A 14881-nucleotide genomic window follows, 5' to 3' on the forward strand; every position below is an offset into this window, starting at 1 on the left:
CTCTACGCTGTTTCCCCTCATGCATTTTTCAATACCTAAACTTTAAACACTTTTTCAAATTTCTCCTTAGCCCATATGTAGTCTAGACCACCTTTCGGGAAAAATTCAAAGCATTTACAGTGATGCAAGCTGATGGGGTGGCCGAGTGGTTAAGGTGATGGACTGCTAATCCATTGTGCTCTGCACGCGTGGGTTCGAATCCCATCCTCATCGTTTTAACCATGCTTACACAAGTGCATCAAGTTCCACTTCATGTAGAAAATATGATGGATCTTGGTCATTTTGCACCATTGTTCTACATGCACCATGTAGAACATGTGATGAATCCTCATCATGTGGCAGTCCTTGACGCCGCAAAATAAATCCAGATATTGATCTTGAAAGTCCAAACTCGCTTTGGCATCGGTAAAATGATAAAGATGCATTGGCCGGGAATCGAACCCGGGTCAACTGCTTGGAAGGCAGCTATGCTCACCACTATACCACCAATGCTACCAGGACTCAAACTGTACCCTTAATCACCCGTCCCAATCTCATATCTCGTGGGAACCTAGTTTGCTGTTGATCTACCAAGGACAACTCTGGACATGAAGGGTGTTGTTCATTCTCTATGGTCTGAACAACTGTTCAATTTTTCCGTTTCACTTAGATGTAGTCTAGAGCACAACCTTTACCGCAAAAAAATCCAGACACTGATCTTGAAAGTTCTCACTCGCTGAAGCAAGGGTCTTGTTCATTCTCTGTGGTCTGAACCACTGTTAAATACTTCCGTTTCACCTAAATGTAGTCTAGAGCACAATCTTTACCGAAAAGAAAATCCAGACACTGATTTCAAAAGTCCTGAATCCCTGTGGCACTGGAAAATGGAAGGCAATGCATTGGCCGGGAATCGAACCCGGGTCAACTGCTTGGAAGGCAGCTATGCTCACCACTATACCACCAATGCATCATCCACATGTAAATTACTCGGAAATCATCGCACCCAAACTCAAATATCTGTGGAACGCTTCAATTTTTTCATTTTCCCTTGTATTTAGTCTAAAGAGCAAAGGACACTCTATAGAAACTATTGCAGTTGGCGTGGTTCCATGGTGTAATGGTTAGCACTCTGGACTCTGAATCCAGCGATCCGAGTTCAAATCTCGGTGGAACCTATTTGAGAGCGTAACTGCAGGCGTCATACCTGTGTTCTTTCTCTCATCGGTATTTCACTGAGGATATTGTTCATTCTCGATGGTCTGAACCACGGTTGCGTTTTGTTTTGATTCAGTGAAAAGTAGTCTAGAGCACAATCTTCACAGAAAAACTAATCCACAATCTGATTTCCAAAGTCAACTCAATCCCTGGGACATTGAAAAATTGACACCAATGCATTGGCCGGGAATCGAACCCGGGTCAACTGCTTGGAAGGCAGCTATGCTCACCACTATACCACCAATGCTACCAGGACTCAAACTGTACCCTTAATCACCCGTCCCAATCTCATATCTCGTGGGAACCTAGTTTGCTGTTGATCTACCAAGGACAACTCTGGACATGAAGGGTGTTGTTCATTCTCTATGGTCTGAACAACTGTTCAATTTTTCCGTTTCACTTAGATGTAGTCTAGAGCACAACCTTTACCGCAAAAAAATCCAGACACTGATCTTGAAAGTTCTCACTCGCTGAAGCAAGGGTCTTGTTCATTCTCTGTGGTCTGAACCACTGTTAAATACTTCCGTTTCACCTAAATGTAGTCTAGAGCACAATCTTTACCGAAAAGAAAATCCAGACACTGATTTCAAAAGTCCTGAATCCCTGTGGCACTGGAAAATGGAAGGCAATGCATTGGCCGGGAATCGAACCCGGGTCAACTGCTTGGAAGGCAGCTATGCTCACCACTATACCACCAATGCATCATCCACATGTGAATTACTCGGAAATCATCGCACCCAAACTCAAATATCTGTGGAACGCTTCAATTTTTTCATTTTCCCTTGTATTTAGTCTAAAGAGCAAAGGACACTCTATAGAAACTATTGCAGTTGGCGTGGTTCCATGGTGTAATGGTTGGCACTCTGGACTCTGAATCCAGCGATCCGAGTTCAAATCTCGGTGGAACCTATTTGAGAGCGTAACTGCAGGCGTCATACCTGTGTTCTTTCTCTCATCGGTATTTCACCGAGGATATTGTTCATTCTCGATGGTCTGAACCACGGTTGCGTTTTGTTTTGATTCAGTGAAAAGTAGTCTAGAGCACAATCTTCACAGAAAAACTAATCCACAATCTGATTTCCAAAGTCAACTCAATCCCTGGGACATTGAAAAATTGACACCAATGCATTGGCCGGGAATCGAACCCGGGGCAACTGCTTGGAAGGCAGCTATGCTCACCACTATACCACCAATGCCACAACAAAAATCTACTCAGAATCATCGAGCACAAACTCAAATCTCGGTGGAGCGGCTACATCTTTCAGTTTCACTTATGTTTAGACTAAACAGAAACTGCCTGGAAGGCAGCTATGGACGCTCTATTAAAACTATTGTTAATGATATGGTTCAACGGCCTAAATTGAATGGTTCCATGGTGTAACGGTTAGCACTCTGGACTCTGAATCCAGCGATCCGAGTTCAAATCTCGGTGGAACCTGTTAGAGCAGTGTAGCTTCAGAAGACAGCTCTACGCTGTTTCCCCTCATGCATTTTTCAATACCTAAACTTTAAACACTTTTTCAAATTTCTCCTTAGCCCATATGTAGTCTAGACCACCTTTCGGGAAAAATTCAAAGCATTTACAGTGATGCAAGCTGATGGGGTGGCCGAGTGGTTAAGGTGATGGACTGCTAATCCATTGTGCTCTGCACGCGTGGGTTCGAATCCCATCCTCATCGTTTTAACCATGCTTACACAAGTGCATCAAGTTCCACTTCATGTAGAAAATATGATGGATCTTGGTCATTTTGCACCATTGTTCTACATGCACCATGTAGAACATGTGATGAATCCTCATCATGTGGCAGTCCTTGACGCCGCAAAATAAATCCAGATATTGATCTTGAAAGTCCAAACTCGCTTTGGCATCGGTAAAATGATAAAGATGCATTGGCCGGGAATCGAACCCGGGTCAACTGCTTGGAAGGCAGCTATGCTCACCACTATACCACCAATGCTACCAGGACTCAAACTGTACCCTTAATCACCCGTCCCAATCTCATATCTCGTGGGAACCTAGTTTGCTGTTGATCTACCAAGGACAACTCTGGACATGAAGGGTGTTGTTCATTCTCTATGGTCTGAACAACTGTTCAATTTTTCCGTTTCACTTAGATGTAGTCTAGAGCACAACCTTTACCGCAAAAAAATCCAGACACTGATCTTGAAAGTTCTCACTCGCTGAAGCAAGGGTCTTGTTCATTCTCTGTGGTCTGAACCACTGTTAAATACTTCCGTTTCACCTAAATGTAGTCTAGAGCACAATCTTTACCGAAAAGAAAATCCAGACACTGATTTCAAAAGTCCTGAATCCCTGTGGCACTGGAAAATGGAAGGCAATGCATTGGCCGGGAATCGAACCCGGGTCAACTGCTTGGAAGGCAGCTATGCTCACCACTATACCACCAATGCATCATCCACATGTGAATTACTCGGAAATCATCGCACCCAAACTCAAATATCTGTGGAACGCTTCAATTTTTTCATTTTCCCTTGTATTTAGTCTAAAGAGCAAAGGACACTCTATAGAAACTATTGCAGTTGGCGTGGTTCCATGGTGTAATGGTTGGCACTCTGGACTCTGAATCCAGCGATCCGAGTTCAAATCTCGGTGGAACCTATTTGAGAGCGTAACTGCAGGCGTCATACCTGTGTTCTTTCTCTCATCGGTATTTCACCGAGGATATTGTTCATTCTCGATGGTCTGAACCACGGTTGCGTTTTGTTTTGATTCAGTGAAAAGTAGTCTAGAGCACAATCTTCACAGAAAAACTAATCCACAATCTGATTTCCAAAGTCAACTCAATCCCTGGGACATTGAAAAATTGACACCAATGCATTGGCCGGGAATCGAACCCGGGGCAACTGCTTGGAAGGCAGCTATGCTCACCACTATACCACCAATGCCACAACAAAAATCTACTCAGAATCATCGAGCACAAACTCAAATCTCGGTGGAGCGGCTACATCTTTCAGTTTCACTTATGTTTAGACTAAACAGAAACTGCCTGGAAGGCAGCTATGGACGCTCTATTAAAACTATTGTTAATGATATGGTTCAACGGCCTAAATTGAATGGTTCCATGGTGTAACGGTTAGCACTCTGGACTCTGAATCCAGCGATCCGAGTTCAAATCTCGGTGGAACCTGTTAGAGCAGTGTAGCTTCAGAAGACAGCTCTACGCTGTTTCCCCTCATGCATTTTTCAATACCTAAACTTTAAACACTTTTTCAAATTTCTCCTTAGCCCATATGTAGTCTAGACCACCTTTCGGGAAAAATTCAAAGCATTTACAGTGATGCAAGCTGATGGGGTGGCCGAGTGGTTAAGGTGATGGACTGCTAATCCATTGTGCTCTGCACGCGTGGGTTCGAATCCCATCCTCATCGTTTTAACCATGCTTACACAAGTGCATCAAGTTCCACTTCATGTAGAAAATATGATGGATCTTGGTCATTTTGCACCATTGTTCTACATGCACCATGTAGAACATGTGATGAATCCTCATCATGTGGCAGTCCTTGACGCCGCAAAATAAATCCAGATATTGATCTTGAAAGTCCAAACTCGCTTTGGCATCGGTAAAATGATAAAGATGCATTGGCCGGGAATCGAACCCGGGTCAACTGCTTGGAAGGCAGCTATGCTCACCACTATACCACCAATGCTACCAGGACTCAAACTGTACCCTTAATCACCCGTCCCAATCTCATATCTCGTGGGAACCTAGTTTGCTGTTGATCTACCAAGGACAACTCTGGACATGAAGGGTGTTGTTCATTCTCTATGGTCTGAACAACTGTTCAATTTTTCCGTTTCACTTAGATGTAGTCTAGAGCACAACCTTTACCGCAAAAAAATCCAGACACTGATCTTGAAAGTTCTCACTCGCTGAAGCAAGGGTCTTGTTCATTCTCTGTGGTCTGAACCACTGTTAAATACTTCCGTTTCACCTAAATGTAGTCTAGAGCACAATCTTTACCGAAAAGAAAATCCAGACACTGATTTCAAAAGTCCTGAATCCCTGTGGCACTGGAAAATGGAAGGCAATGCATTGGCCGGGAATCGAACCCGGGTCAACTGCTTGGAAGGCAGCTATGCTCACCACTATACCACCAATGCATCATCCACATGTGAATTACTCGGAAATCATCGCACCCAAACTCAAATATCTGTGGAACGCTTCAATTTTTTCATTTTCCCTTGTATTTAGTCTAAAGAGCAAAGGACACTCTATAGAAACTATTGCAGTTGGCGTGGTTCCATGGTGTAATGGTTGGCACTCTGGACTCTGAATCCAGCGATCCGAGTTCAAATCTCGGTGGAACCTATTTGAGAGCGTAACTGCAGGCGTCATACCTGTGTTCTTTCTCTCATCGGTATTTCACCGAGGATATTGTTCATTCTCGATGGTCTGAACCACGGTTGCGTTTTGTTTTGATTCAGTGAAAAGTAGTCTAGAGCACAATCTTCACAGAAAAACTAATCCACAATCTGATTTCCAAAGTCAACTCAATCCCTGGGACATTGAAAAATTGACACCAATGCATTGGCCGGGAATCGAACCCGGGGCAACTGCTTGGAAGGCAGCTATGCTCACCACTATACCACCAATGCCACAACAAAAATCTACTCAGAATCATCGAGCACAAACTCAAATCTCGGTGGAGCGGCTACATCTTTCAGTTTCACTTATGTTTAGACTAAACAGAAACTGCCTGGAAGGCAGCTATGGACGCTCTATTAAAACTATTGTTAATGATATGGTTCAACGGCCTAAATTGAATGGTTCCATGGTGTAACGGTTAGCACTCTGGACTCTGAATCCAGCGATCCGAGTTCAAATCTCGGTGGAACCTGTTAGAGCAGTGTAGCTTCAGAAGACAGCTCTACGCTGTTTCCCCTCATGCATTTTTCAATACCTAAACTTTAAACACTTTTTCAAATTTCTCCTTGGCCCATATGTAGTCTAGACCACCTTTCGGGAAAAATTCAAAGCATTTACAGTGATGCAAGCTGATGGGGTGGCCGAGTGATTAAGGTGATGGACTGCTAATCCATTGTGCTCTGCACGCGTGGGTTCGAATCCCATCCTCATCGTTTTAACCATGCTTACACAAGTGCATCAAGTTCCACTTCATGTAGAAAATATGATGGATCTTGGTCATTTTGCACCATTGTTCTACATGCACCATGTAGAACATGTGATGAATCCTCATCATGTGGCAGTCCTTGACGCCGCAAAATAAATCCAGATATTGATCTTGAAAGTCCAAACTCGCTTTGGCATCGGTAAAATAATAAAGATGCATTGGCCGGGAATCGAACCCGGGTCAACTGCTTGGAAGGCAGCTATGCTCACCACTATACCACCAATGCTACCAGGACTCAAACTGTACCCTTAATCACCCGTCCCAATCTCATATCTCGTTGGAACCTAGTTTGCTGTTGATCTACCAAGGACAACTCTGGACATGAAGGGTGTTGTTCATTCTCTATGGTCTGAACAACTGTTCAATTTTTCAGTTTCACTTAGATGTAGTCTAGAGCACAACCTTTACCGCAAAAAAATCCAGACACTGATCTTGAAAGTTCTCACTCGCTGAAGCAAGGGTCTTGTTCATTCTCTGTGGTCTGAACCACTGTTAAATACTTCCGTTTCACCTAAATGTAGTCTAGAGCACAATCTTTACCGAAAAGAAAATCCAGACACTGATTTCAAAAGTCCTGAATCCCTGTGGCACTGGAAAATGGAAGGCAATGCATTGGCCAGGAATCGAACCCGGGTCAACTGCTTGGAAGGCAGCTATGCTCACCACTATACCACCAATGCATCATCCACATGTAAATTACTCGGAAATCATCGCACCCAAACTCAAATATCTGTGGAACGCTTCAATTTTTTCATTTTCCCTTGTATTTAGTCTAAAGAGCAAAGGACACTCTATAGAAACTATTGCAGTTGGCGTGGTTCCATGGTGTAATGGTTAGCACTCTGGACTCTGAATCCAGCGATCCGAGTTCAAATCTCGGTGGAACCTATTTGAGAGCGTAACTGCAGGCGTCATACCTGTGTTCTTTCTCTCATCGGTATTTCACGGAGGATATTGTTCATTCTCGATGGTCTGAACCACGGTTGCGTTTTGTTTTGATTCAGTGAAAAGTAGTCTAGAGCACAATCTTCACAGAAAAACCAATCCACAATCTGATTTCCAAAGTCAACTCAATCCCTGGGACGTTGAAACATTGACACCAATGCATTGGCCGGGAATCGAACCCGGGTCAACTGCTTGGAAGGCAGCTATGCTCACCACTATACCACCAATGCCACATCAAAAATTTACTCGGAATCATCGAGCACCAACTCAAATCTCGGTGGAGCGGCTACATCTTTCAGTTTCACTTATGTTTAGACTAAACAGAAACTGCCTGGAAGGCGGCTATGGACGCTCTATTAAAACTATTGTTAACGATATGTTTCCACGGCGTAACTTGCGTGGTTCCATGGTGTAACGGTTAGCACTCTGGACTCTGAATCCAGCGATCCGAGTTCAAATCTCGGTGGGACCTGTTAGAGCAGTGTAGCTTCAGAAGACAGCTCTACGCTGTTTCCCCTCATGCATTTTTCAATACCTAAACTTTAAACAATTTTTCAAATTTCTCCTTGGCCCATATGTAGTCTAGACCACCTTTCGGGAAAAATTCAAAGCATTTACAGTGATGAAAGCTGATGGGGTGGCCGAGTGGTTAAGGTGATGGACTGCTAATCCATTGTGCTCTGCACGCGTGGGTTCGAATCCCATCCTCATCGTTTTAACCATGCTTACACAAGTGCATCAATTTCCACTTCATGTAGAAAATATGATGGATCTTGGTCATTTTGCACCATTGTTCTACATGCACCATGTAGAACATGTGATGAATCCTCGTCATGTGGCAGTCCTTGACGCCGCAAAATAAATCCAGATATTGATCTTGAAAGTCCAAACTCGCTTTGGCATCGGTAAAATGATAAAGATGCATTGGCCGGGAATCGAACCCGGGTCAACTGCTTGGAAGGCAGCTATGCTCACCACTATACCACCAATGCTACGACGATTCAAACTGTACCCTTAATCACCCGTCCCAATCTCATATCTCGTTGGAACCTAGTTTGCTGTTGATCTACCAAGGACAACTCTGGACATGAAGGGTGTTGTTCATTCTCTATGGTCTGAACAACTGTTCAATTTTTCCGTTTCACTTAGATGTAGTCTAGAGCACAACCTTTACCGCAAAAAAATCCAGACACTGATCTTGAAAGTTCTCACTCGCTGAAGCAAGGGTCTTGTTCATTCTCTGTGGTCTGAACCACTGTTAAATACTTCAGTTTCACCTAAATGTAGTCTAGAGCACAATCTTTACCGAAAAGAAAATCCAGACACTGATTTCAAAAGTCCTGAATCCCTGTGGCACTGGAAAATGGAAAGCAATGCATTGGCCGGGAATCGAACCCGGGTCAACTGCTTGGAAGGCAGCTATGCTCACCACTATACCACCAATGCATCATGCCTATGGAAATTACTCGGAAATCATCGCACCCGAAGTCAAATATCTGTGGAACGCTTCAATTTTTTCATTTTCCCTTATATTTAGTCTAAAGAGCAAAGGACACTCTATAGAAACTATTGCGCTTGTCGTGGTTCCATGGTGTAATGGTTAGCACTCTGGACTCTGAATCCAGCGATCCGAGTTCAAATCTCGGTGGAACCTATTTGAGAGCGTAACTGCAGGCGTCATACCTGTGTTCTTTCTCTCATCGGTATTTCACTGAGGATATTGTTCATTCTCGATGGTCTGAACCACGGTTGCGTTTTGTTTTGATTCAGTGAAAAGTAGTCTAGAGCACAATCTTCACAGAAAAACTAATCCACAATCTGATTTCCAAAGTCAACTCAATCCCTGGGACATTGAAAAATTGACACCAATGCATTGGCCGGGAATCGAACCCAGGTCAACTGCTTGGAAGGCAGCTATGCTCACCACTATACCACCAATGCTACCAGGACTCAAACTGTACCCTTAATCACCCGTCCCAATCTCATATCTCGTGGGAACCTAGTTTGCTGTTGATCTACCAAGGACAACTCTGGACATGAAGGGTGTTGTTCATTCTCTATGGTCTGAACAACTGTTCAATTTTTCCGTTTCACTTAGATGTAGTCTAGAGCACAACCTTTACCGCAAAAAAATCCAGACACTGATCTTGAAAGTTCTCACTCGCTGAAGCAAGGGTCTTGTTCATTCTCTGTGGTCTGAACCACTGTTAAATACTTCCGTTTCACCTAAATGTAGTCTAGAGCACAATCTTTACCGAAAAGAAAATCCAGACACTGATTTCAAAAGTCCTGAATCCCTGTGGCACTGGAAAATGGAAGGCAATGCATTGGCCGGGAATCGAACCCGGGTCAACTGCTTGGAAGGCAGCTATGCTCACCACTATACCACCAATGCATCATCCACATGTGAATTACTCGGAAATCATCGCACCCAAACTCAAATATCTGTGGAACGCTTCAATTTTTTCATTTTCCCTTGTATTTAGTCTAAAGAGCAAAGGACACTCTATAGAAACTATTGCAGTTGGCGTGGTTCCATGGTGTAATGGTTGGCACTCTGGACTCTGAATCCAGCGATCCGAGTTCAAATCTCGGTGGAACCTATTTGAGAGCGTAACTGCAGGCGTCATACCTGTGTTCTTTCTCTCATCGGTATTTCACCGAGGATATTGTTCATTCTCGATGGTCTGAACCACGGTTGCGTTTTGTTTTGATTCAGTGAAAAGTAGTCTAGAGCACAATCTTCACAGAAAAACTAATCCACAATCTGATTTCCAAAGTCAACTCAATCCCTGGGACATTGAAAAATTGACACCAATGCATTGGCCGGGAATCGAACCCGGGGCAACTGCTTGGAAGGCAGCTATGCTCACCACTATACCACCAATGCCACAACAAAAATCTACTCAGAATCATCGAGCACAAACTCAAATCTCGGTGGAGCGGCTACATCTTTCAGTTTCACTTATGTTTAGACTAAACAGAAACTGCCTGGAAGGCAGCTATGGACGCTCTATTAAAACTATTGTTAATGATATGGTTCAACGGCCTAAATTGAATGGTTCCATGGTGTAACGGTTAGCACTCTGGACTCTGAATCCAGCGATCCGAGTTCAAATCTCGGTGGAACCTGTTAGAGCAGTGTAGCATCAGAAGACAGCTCTACGCTGTTTCCCCTCATGCATTTTTCAATACCTAAACTTTAAACACTTTTTCAAATTTCTCCTTAGCCCATATGTAGTCTAGACCACCTTTCGGGAAAAATTCAAAGCATTTACAGTGATGCAAGCTGATGGGGTGGCCGAGTGGTTAAGGTGATGGACTGCTAATCCATTGTGCTCTGCACGCGTGGGTTCGAATCCCATCCTCATCGTTTTAACCATGCTTACACAAGTGCATCAAGTTCCACTTCATGTAGAAAATATGATGGATCTTGGTCATTTTGCACCATTGTTCTACATGCACCATGTAGAACATGTGATGAATCCTCATCATGTGGCAGTCCTTGACGCCGCAAAATAAATCCAGATATTGATCTTGAAAGTCCAAACTCGCTTTGGCATCGGTAAAATGATAAAGATGCATTGGCCGGGAATCGAACCCGGGTCAACTGCTTGGAAGGCAGCTATGCTCACCACTATACCACCAATGCTACCAGGACTCAAACTGTACCCTTAATCACCCGTCCCAATCTCATATCTCGTGGGAACCTAGTTTGCTGTTGATCTACCAAGGACAACTCTGGACATGAAGGGTGTTGTTCATTCTCTATGGTCTGAACAACTGTTCAATTTTTCCGTTTCACTTAGATGTAGTCTAGAGCACAACCTTTACCGCAAAAAAATCCAGACACTGATCTTGAAAGTTCTCACTCGCTGAAGCAAGGGTCTTGTTCATTCTCTGTGGTCTGAACCACTGTTAAATACTTCCGTTTCACCTAAATGTAGTCTAGAGCACAATCTTTACCGAAAAGAAAATCCAGACACTGATTTCAAAAGTCCTGAATCCCTGTGGCACTGGAAAATGGAAGGCAATGCATTGGCCGGGAATCGAACCCGGGTCAACTGCTTGGAAGGCAGCTATGCTCACCACTATACCACCAATGCATCATCCACATGTAAATTACTCGGAAATCATCGCACCCAAACTCAAATATCTGTGGAACGCTTCAATTTTTTCATTTTCCCTTGTATTTAGTCTAAAGAGCAAAGGACACTCTATAGAAACTATTGCAGTTGGCGTGGTTCCATGGTGTAATGGTTAGCACTCTGGACTCTGAATCCAGCGATCCGAGTTCAAATCTCGGTGGAACCTATTTGAGAGCGTAACTGCAGGCGTCATACCTGTGTTCTTTCTCTCATCGGTATTTCACTGAGGATATTGTTCATTCTCGATGGTCTGAACCACGGTTGCGTTTTGTTTTGATTCAGTGAAAAGTAGTCTAGAGCACAATCTTCACAGAAAAACTAATCCACAATCTGATTTCCAAAGTCAACTCAATCCCTGGGACATTGAAAAATTGACACCAATGCATTGGCCGGGAATCGAACCCGGGTCAACTGCTTGGAAGGCAGCTATGCTCACCACTATACCACCAATGCTACCAGGACTCAAACTGTACCCTTAATCACCCGTCCCAATCTCATATCTCGTGGGAACCTAGTTTGCTGTTGATCTACCAAGGACAACTCTGGACATGAAGGGTGTTGTTCATTCTCTATGGTCTGAACAACTGTTCAATTTTTCCGTTTCACTTAGATGTAGTCTAGAGCACAACCTTTACCGCAAAAAAATCCAGACACTGATCTTGAAAGTTCTCACTCGCTGAAGCAAGGGTCTTGTTCATTCTCTGTGGTCTGAACCACTGTTAAATACTTCCGTTTCACCTAAATGTAGTCTAGAGCACAATCTTTACCGAAAAGAAAATCCAGACACTGATTTCAAAAGTCCTGAATCCCTGTGGCACTGGAAAATGGAAGGCAATGCATTGGCCGGGAATCGAACCCGGGTCAACTGCTTGGAAGGCAGCTATGCTCACCACTATACCACCAATGCATCATCCATATGTAAATTACTCGGAAATCATCGCACCCAAACTCAAATATCTGTGGAACGCTTCAATTTTTTCATTTTCCCTTGTATTTAGTCTAAAGAGCAAAGGACACTCTATAGAAACTATTGCAGTTGGCGTGGTTCCATGGTGTAATGGTTAGCACTCTGGACTCTGAATCCAGCGATCCGAGTTCAAATCTCGGTGGAACCTATTTGAGAGCGTAACTGCAGGCGTCATACCTGTGTTCTTTCTCTCATCGGTATTTCACTGAGGATATTGTTCATTCTCGATGGTCTGAACCACGGTTGCGTTTTGTTTTGATTCAGTGAAAAGTAGTCTAGAGCACAATCTTCACAGAAAAACTAATCCACAATCTGATTTCCAAAGTCAACTCAATCCCTGGGACATTGAAAAATTGACACCAATGCATTGGCCGGGAATCGAACCCGGGTCAACTGCTTGGAAGGCAGCTATGCTCACCACTATACCACCAATGCTACCAGGACTCAAACTGTACCCTTAATCACCCGTCCCAATCTCATATCTCGTGGGAACCTAGTTTGCTGTTGATCTACCAAGGACAACTCTGGACATGAAGGGTGTTGTTCATTCTCTATGGTCTGAACAACTGTTCAATTTTTCCGTTTCACTTAGATGTAGTCTAGAGCACAACCTTTACCGCAAAAAAATCCAGACACTGATCTTGAAAGTTCTCACTCGCTGAAGCAAGGGTCTTGTTCATTCTCTGTGGTCTGAACCACTGTTAAATACTTCCGTTTCACCTAAATGTAGTCTAGAGCACAATCTTTACCGAAAAGAAAATCCAGACACTGATTTCAAAAGTCCTGAATCCCTGTGGCACTGGAAAATGGAAGGCAATGCATTGGCCGGGAATCGAACCCGGGTCAACTGCTTGGAAGGCAGCTATGCTCACCACTATACCACCAATGCATCATCCACATGTGAATTACTCGGAAATCATCGCACCCAAACTCAAATATCTGTGGAACGCTTCAATTTTTTCATTTTCCCTTGTATTTAGTCTAAAGAGCAAAGGACACTCTATAGAAACTATTGCAGTTGGCGTGGTTCCATGGTGTAATGGTTGGCACTCTGGACTCTGAATCCAGCGATCCGAGTTCAAATCTCGGTGGAACCTATTTGAGAGCGTAACTGCAGGCGTCATACCTGTGTTCTTTCTCTCATCGGTATTTCACCGAGGATATTGTTCATTCTCGATGGTCTGAACCACGGTTGCGTTTTGTTTTGATTCAGTGAAAAGTAGTCTAGAGCACAATCTTCACAGAAAAACTAATCCACAATCTGATTTCCAAAGTCAACTCAATCCCTGGGACATTGAAAAATTGACACCAATGCATTGGCCGGGAATCGAACCCGGGGCAACTGCTTGGAAGGCAGCTATGCTCACCACTATACCACCAATGCCACAACAAAAATCTACTCAGAATCATCGAGCACAAACTCAAATCTCGGTGGAGCGGCTACATCTTTCAGTTTCACTTATGTTTAGACTAAACAGAAACTGCCTGGAAGGCAGCTATGGACGCTCTATTAAAACTATTGTTAATGATATGGTTCAACGGCCTAAATTGAATGGTTCCATGGTGTAACGGTTAGCACTCTGGACTCTGAATCCAGCGATCCGAGTTCAAATCTCGGTGGAACCTGTTAGAGCAGTGTAGCTTCAGAAGACAGCTCTACGCTGTTTCCCCTCATGCATTTTTCAATACCTAAACTTTAAACACTTTTTCAAATTTCTCCTTGGCCCATATGTAGTCTAGACCACCTTTCGGGAAAAATTCAAAGCATTTACAGTGATTCAAGCTGATGGGGTGGCCGAGTGATTAAGGTGATGGACTGCTAATCCATTGTGCTCTGCACGCGTGGGTTCGAATCCCATCCTCATCGTTTTAACCATGCTTACACAAGTGCATCAAGTTCCACTTCATGTGGAAAATATGATGGATCTTGGTCATTTTGCACCATTGTTCTACATGCACCATGTAGAACATGTGATGAATCCTCATCATGTGGCAGTCCTTGACGCCGCAAAATAAATCCAGATATTGATCTTGAAAGTCCAAACTCGCTTTGGCATCGGTAAAATAATAAAGATGCATTGGCCGGGAATCGAACCCGGGTCAACTGCTTGGAAGGCAGCTATGCTCACCACTATACCACCAATGCTACCAGGACTCAAACTGTACCCTTAATCACCCGTCCCAATCTCATATCTCGTTGGAACCTAGTTTGCTGTTGATCTACCAAGGACAACTCTGGACATGAAGGGTGTTGTTCATTCTCTATGGTCTGAACAACTGTTCAATTTTTCAGTTTCACTTAGATGTAGTCTAGAGCACAACCTTTACCGCAAAAAAATCCAGACACTGATCTTGAAAGTTCTCACTCGCTGAAGCAAGGGTCTTGTTCATTCTCTGTGGTCTGAACCACTGTTAAATACTTCCGTTTCACCTAAATGTAGTCTAGAGCACAATCTTTACCGAAAAGAAAATC

General features: G+C 43.6%; 43 non-coding genes across 43 annotated transcripts; 16 read left to right on the plus strand and 27 right to left on the minus strand.

Annotated features, from left to right (window-relative positions):
• Nucleotides 1-131: 131 nt before the first annotated feature.
• Nucleotides 132-213, plus strand: AC3HAE_031366 (transfer RNA serine (anticodon GCU)). Its single transcript has one exon. It is a non-coding gene; the product is annotated as a tRNA-Ser (tRNA).
• A 207-nt stretch (nt 214-420) lies between these two features.
• AC3HAE_031546 (transfer RNA glycine (anticodon UCC)) lies at nt 421-492 on the minus strand. Its single transcript has one exon. It is a non-coding gene; the product is annotated as a tRNA-Gly (tRNA).
• Nucleotides 493-874: 382 nt separating this feature from the next.
• AC3HAE_031547 (transfer RNA glycine (anticodon UCC)) lies at nt 875-946 on the minus strand. The gene has a single exon. It is a non-coding gene; the product is annotated as a tRNA-Gly (tRNA).
• A 136-nt stretch (nt 947-1082) lies between these two features.
• Nucleotides 1083-1154, plus strand: AC3HAE_031367 (transfer RNA glutamine (anticodon CUG)). Its single transcript has one exon. It is a non-coding gene; the product is annotated as a tRNA-Gln (tRNA).
• A 215-nt stretch (nt 1155-1369) lies between these two features.
• AC3HAE_031548 (transfer RNA glycine (anticodon UCC)) lies at nt 1370-1441 on the minus strand. Its single transcript has one exon. It is a non-coding gene; the product is annotated as a tRNA-Gly (tRNA).
• A 382-nt stretch (nt 1442-1823) lies between these two features.
• On the minus strand, nt 1824-1895 carry AC3HAE_031549 (transfer RNA glycine (anticodon UCC)). The gene has a single exon. It is a non-coding gene; the product is annotated as a tRNA-Gly (tRNA).
• A 423-nt stretch (nt 1896-2318) lies between these two features.
• On the minus strand, nt 2319-2390 carry AC3HAE_031550 (transfer RNA glycine (anticodon UCC)). Its single transcript has one exon. It is a non-coding gene; the product is annotated as a tRNA-Gly (tRNA).
• Nucleotides 2391-2560: 170 nt separating this feature from the next.
• Nucleotides 2561-2632, plus strand: AC3HAE_031369 (transfer RNA glutamine (anticodon CUG)). Its single transcript has one exon. It is a non-coding gene; the product is annotated as a tRNA-Gln (tRNA).
• A 159-nt stretch (nt 2633-2791) lies between these two features.
• AC3HAE_031370 (transfer RNA serine (anticodon GCU)) lies at nt 2792-2873 on the plus strand. Its single transcript has one exon. It is a non-coding gene; the product is annotated as a tRNA-Ser (tRNA).
• Nucleotides 2874-3080: 207 nt separating this feature from the next.
• On the minus strand, nt 3081-3152 carry AC3HAE_031551 (transfer RNA glycine (anticodon UCC)). The gene has a single exon. It is a non-coding gene; the product is annotated as a tRNA-Gly (tRNA).
• Nucleotides 3153-3534: 382 nt separating this feature from the next.
• On the minus strand, nt 3535-3606 carry AC3HAE_031552 (transfer RNA glycine (anticodon UCC)). Its single transcript has one exon. It is a non-coding gene; the product is annotated as a tRNA-Gly (tRNA).
• A 423-nt stretch (nt 3607-4029) lies between these two features.
• Nucleotides 4030-4101, minus strand: AC3HAE_031553 (transfer RNA glycine (anticodon UCC)). The gene has a single exon. It is a non-coding gene; the product is annotated as a tRNA-Gly (tRNA).
• Nucleotides 4102-4271: 170 nt separating this feature from the next.
• AC3HAE_031371 (transfer RNA glutamine (anticodon CUG)) lies at nt 4272-4343 on the plus strand. Its single transcript has one exon. It is a non-coding gene; the product is annotated as a tRNA-Gln (tRNA).
• Nucleotides 4344-4502: 159 nt separating this feature from the next.
• Nucleotides 4503-4584, plus strand: AC3HAE_031372 (transfer RNA serine (anticodon GCU)). The gene has a single exon. It is a non-coding gene; the product is annotated as a tRNA-Ser (tRNA).
• Nucleotides 4585-4791: 207 nt separating this feature from the next.
• Nucleotides 4792-4863, minus strand: AC3HAE_031554 (transfer RNA glycine (anticodon UCC)). Its single transcript has one exon. It is a non-coding gene; the product is annotated as a tRNA-Gly (tRNA).
• Nucleotides 4864-5245: 382 nt separating this feature from the next.
• AC3HAE_031557 (transfer RNA glycine (anticodon UCC)) lies at nt 5246-5317 on the minus strand. Its single transcript has one exon. It is a non-coding gene; the product is annotated as a tRNA-Gly (tRNA).
• A 423-nt stretch (nt 5318-5740) lies between these two features.
• Nucleotides 5741-5812, minus strand: AC3HAE_031558 (transfer RNA glycine (anticodon UCC)). The gene has a single exon. It is a non-coding gene; the product is annotated as a tRNA-Gly (tRNA).
• Nucleotides 5813-5982: 170 nt separating this feature from the next.
• Nucleotides 5983-6054, plus strand: AC3HAE_031373 (transfer RNA glutamine (anticodon CUG)). Its single transcript has one exon. It is a non-coding gene; the product is annotated as a tRNA-Gln (tRNA).
• A 448-nt stretch (nt 6055-6502) lies between these two features.
• On the minus strand, nt 6503-6574 carry AC3HAE_031559 (transfer RNA glycine (anticodon UCC)). Its single transcript has one exon. It is a non-coding gene; the product is annotated as a tRNA-Gly (tRNA).
• A 382-nt stretch (nt 6575-6956) lies between these two features.
• AC3HAE_031560 (transfer RNA glycine (anticodon UCC)) lies at nt 6957-7028 on the minus strand. Its single transcript has one exon. It is a non-coding gene; the product is annotated as a tRNA-Gly (tRNA).
• Nucleotides 7029-7164: 136 nt separating this feature from the next.
• On the plus strand, nt 7165-7236 carry AC3HAE_031375 (transfer RNA glutamine (anticodon CUG)). Its single transcript has one exon. It is a non-coding gene; the product is annotated as a tRNA-Gln (tRNA).
• Nucleotides 7237-7451: 215 nt separating this feature from the next.
• AC3HAE_031561 (transfer RNA glycine (anticodon UCC)) lies at nt 7452-7523 on the minus strand. The gene has a single exon. It is a non-coding gene; the product is annotated as a tRNA-Gly (tRNA).
• Nucleotides 7524-7693: 170 nt separating this feature from the next.
• AC3HAE_031376 (transfer RNA glutamine (anticodon CUG)) lies at nt 7694-7765 on the plus strand. Its single transcript has one exon. It is a non-coding gene; the product is annotated as a tRNA-Gln (tRNA).
• A 159-nt stretch (nt 7766-7924) lies between these two features.
• AC3HAE_031377 (transfer RNA serine (anticodon GCU)) lies at nt 7925-8006 on the plus strand. Its single transcript has one exon. It is a non-coding gene; the product is annotated as a tRNA-Ser (tRNA).
• Nucleotides 8007-8213: 207 nt separating this feature from the next.
• AC3HAE_031563 (transfer RNA glycine (anticodon UCC)) lies at nt 8214-8285 on the minus strand. The gene has a single exon. It is a non-coding gene; the product is annotated as a tRNA-Gly (tRNA).
• Nucleotides 8286-8667: 382 nt separating this feature from the next.
• Nucleotides 8668-8739, minus strand: AC3HAE_031564 (transfer RNA glycine (anticodon UCC)). The gene has a single exon. It is a non-coding gene; the product is annotated as a tRNA-Gly (tRNA).
• A 136-nt stretch (nt 8740-8875) lies between these two features.
• On the plus strand, nt 8876-8947 carry AC3HAE_031378 (transfer RNA glutamine (anticodon CUG)). The gene has a single exon. It is a non-coding gene; the product is annotated as a tRNA-Gln (tRNA).
• Nucleotides 8948-9162: 215 nt separating this feature from the next.
• Nucleotides 9163-9234, minus strand: AC3HAE_031565 (transfer RNA glycine (anticodon UCC)). The gene has a single exon. It is a non-coding gene; the product is annotated as a tRNA-Gly (tRNA).
• A 382-nt stretch (nt 9235-9616) lies between these two features.
• AC3HAE_031566 (transfer RNA glycine (anticodon UCC)) lies at nt 9617-9688 on the minus strand. Its single transcript has one exon. It is a non-coding gene; the product is annotated as a tRNA-Gly (tRNA).
• Nucleotides 9689-10111: 423 nt separating this feature from the next.
• Nucleotides 10112-10183, minus strand: AC3HAE_031568 (transfer RNA glycine (anticodon UCC)). Its single transcript has one exon. It is a non-coding gene; the product is annotated as a tRNA-Gly (tRNA).
• Nucleotides 10184-10353: 170 nt separating this feature from the next.
• AC3HAE_031380 (transfer RNA glutamine (anticodon CUG)) lies at nt 10354-10425 on the plus strand. Its single transcript has one exon. It is a non-coding gene; the product is annotated as a tRNA-Gln (tRNA).
• A 159-nt stretch (nt 10426-10584) lies between these two features.
• Nucleotides 10585-10666, plus strand: AC3HAE_031381 (transfer RNA serine (anticodon GCU)). The gene has a single exon. It is a non-coding gene; the product is annotated as a tRNA-Ser (tRNA).
• Nucleotides 10667-10873: 207 nt separating this feature from the next.
• On the minus strand, nt 10874-10945 carry AC3HAE_031570 (transfer RNA glycine (anticodon UCC)). The gene has a single exon. It is a non-coding gene; the product is annotated as a tRNA-Gly (tRNA).
• Nucleotides 10946-11327: 382 nt separating this feature from the next.
• Nucleotides 11328-11399, minus strand: AC3HAE_031571 (transfer RNA glycine (anticodon UCC)). The gene has a single exon. It is a non-coding gene; the product is annotated as a tRNA-Gly (tRNA).
• A 136-nt stretch (nt 11400-11535) lies between these two features.
• Nucleotides 11536-11607, plus strand: AC3HAE_031382 (transfer RNA glutamine (anticodon CUG)). Its single transcript has one exon. It is a non-coding gene; the product is annotated as a tRNA-Gln (tRNA).
• A 215-nt stretch (nt 11608-11822) lies between these two features.
• Nucleotides 11823-11894, minus strand: AC3HAE_031572 (transfer RNA glycine (anticodon UCC)). The gene has a single exon. It is a non-coding gene; the product is annotated as a tRNA-Gly (tRNA).
• A 382-nt stretch (nt 11895-12276) lies between these two features.
• On the minus strand, nt 12277-12348 carry AC3HAE_031573 (transfer RNA glycine (anticodon UCC)). The gene has a single exon. It is a non-coding gene; the product is annotated as a tRNA-Gly (tRNA).
• Nucleotides 12349-12484: 136 nt separating this feature from the next.
• Nucleotides 12485-12556, plus strand: AC3HAE_031383 (transfer RNA glutamine (anticodon CUG)). The gene has a single exon. It is a non-coding gene; the product is annotated as a tRNA-Gln (tRNA).
• Nucleotides 12557-12771: 215 nt separating this feature from the next.
• Nucleotides 12772-12843, minus strand: AC3HAE_031574 (transfer RNA glycine (anticodon UCC)). The gene has a single exon. It is a non-coding gene; the product is annotated as a tRNA-Gly (tRNA).
• A 382-nt stretch (nt 12844-13225) lies between these two features.
• On the minus strand, nt 13226-13297 carry AC3HAE_031575 (transfer RNA glycine (anticodon UCC)). Its single transcript has one exon. It is a non-coding gene; the product is annotated as a tRNA-Gly (tRNA).
• Nucleotides 13298-13720: 423 nt separating this feature from the next.
• Nucleotides 13721-13792, minus strand: AC3HAE_031576 (transfer RNA glycine (anticodon UCC)). The gene has a single exon. It is a non-coding gene; the product is annotated as a tRNA-Gly (tRNA).
• A 170-nt stretch (nt 13793-13962) lies between these two features.
• Nucleotides 13963-14034, plus strand: AC3HAE_031384 (transfer RNA glutamine (anticodon CUG)). The gene has a single exon. It is a non-coding gene; the product is annotated as a tRNA-Gln (tRNA).
• A 448-nt stretch (nt 14035-14482) lies between these two features.
• Nucleotides 14483-14554, minus strand: AC3HAE_031577 (transfer RNA glycine (anticodon UCC)). The gene has a single exon. It is a non-coding gene; the product is annotated as a tRNA-Gly (tRNA).
• Between the last annotated feature and the right edge of the window lie 327 nt (nt 14555-14881).

Source organism: Micromesistius poutassou (assembly GCF_964030765.1).
Source record: "Micromesistius poutassou genome assembly, chromosome: 16".
NCBI lineage: Eukaryota > Metazoa > Chordata > Actinopteri > Gadiformes > Gadidae > Micromesistius > Micromesistius poutassou.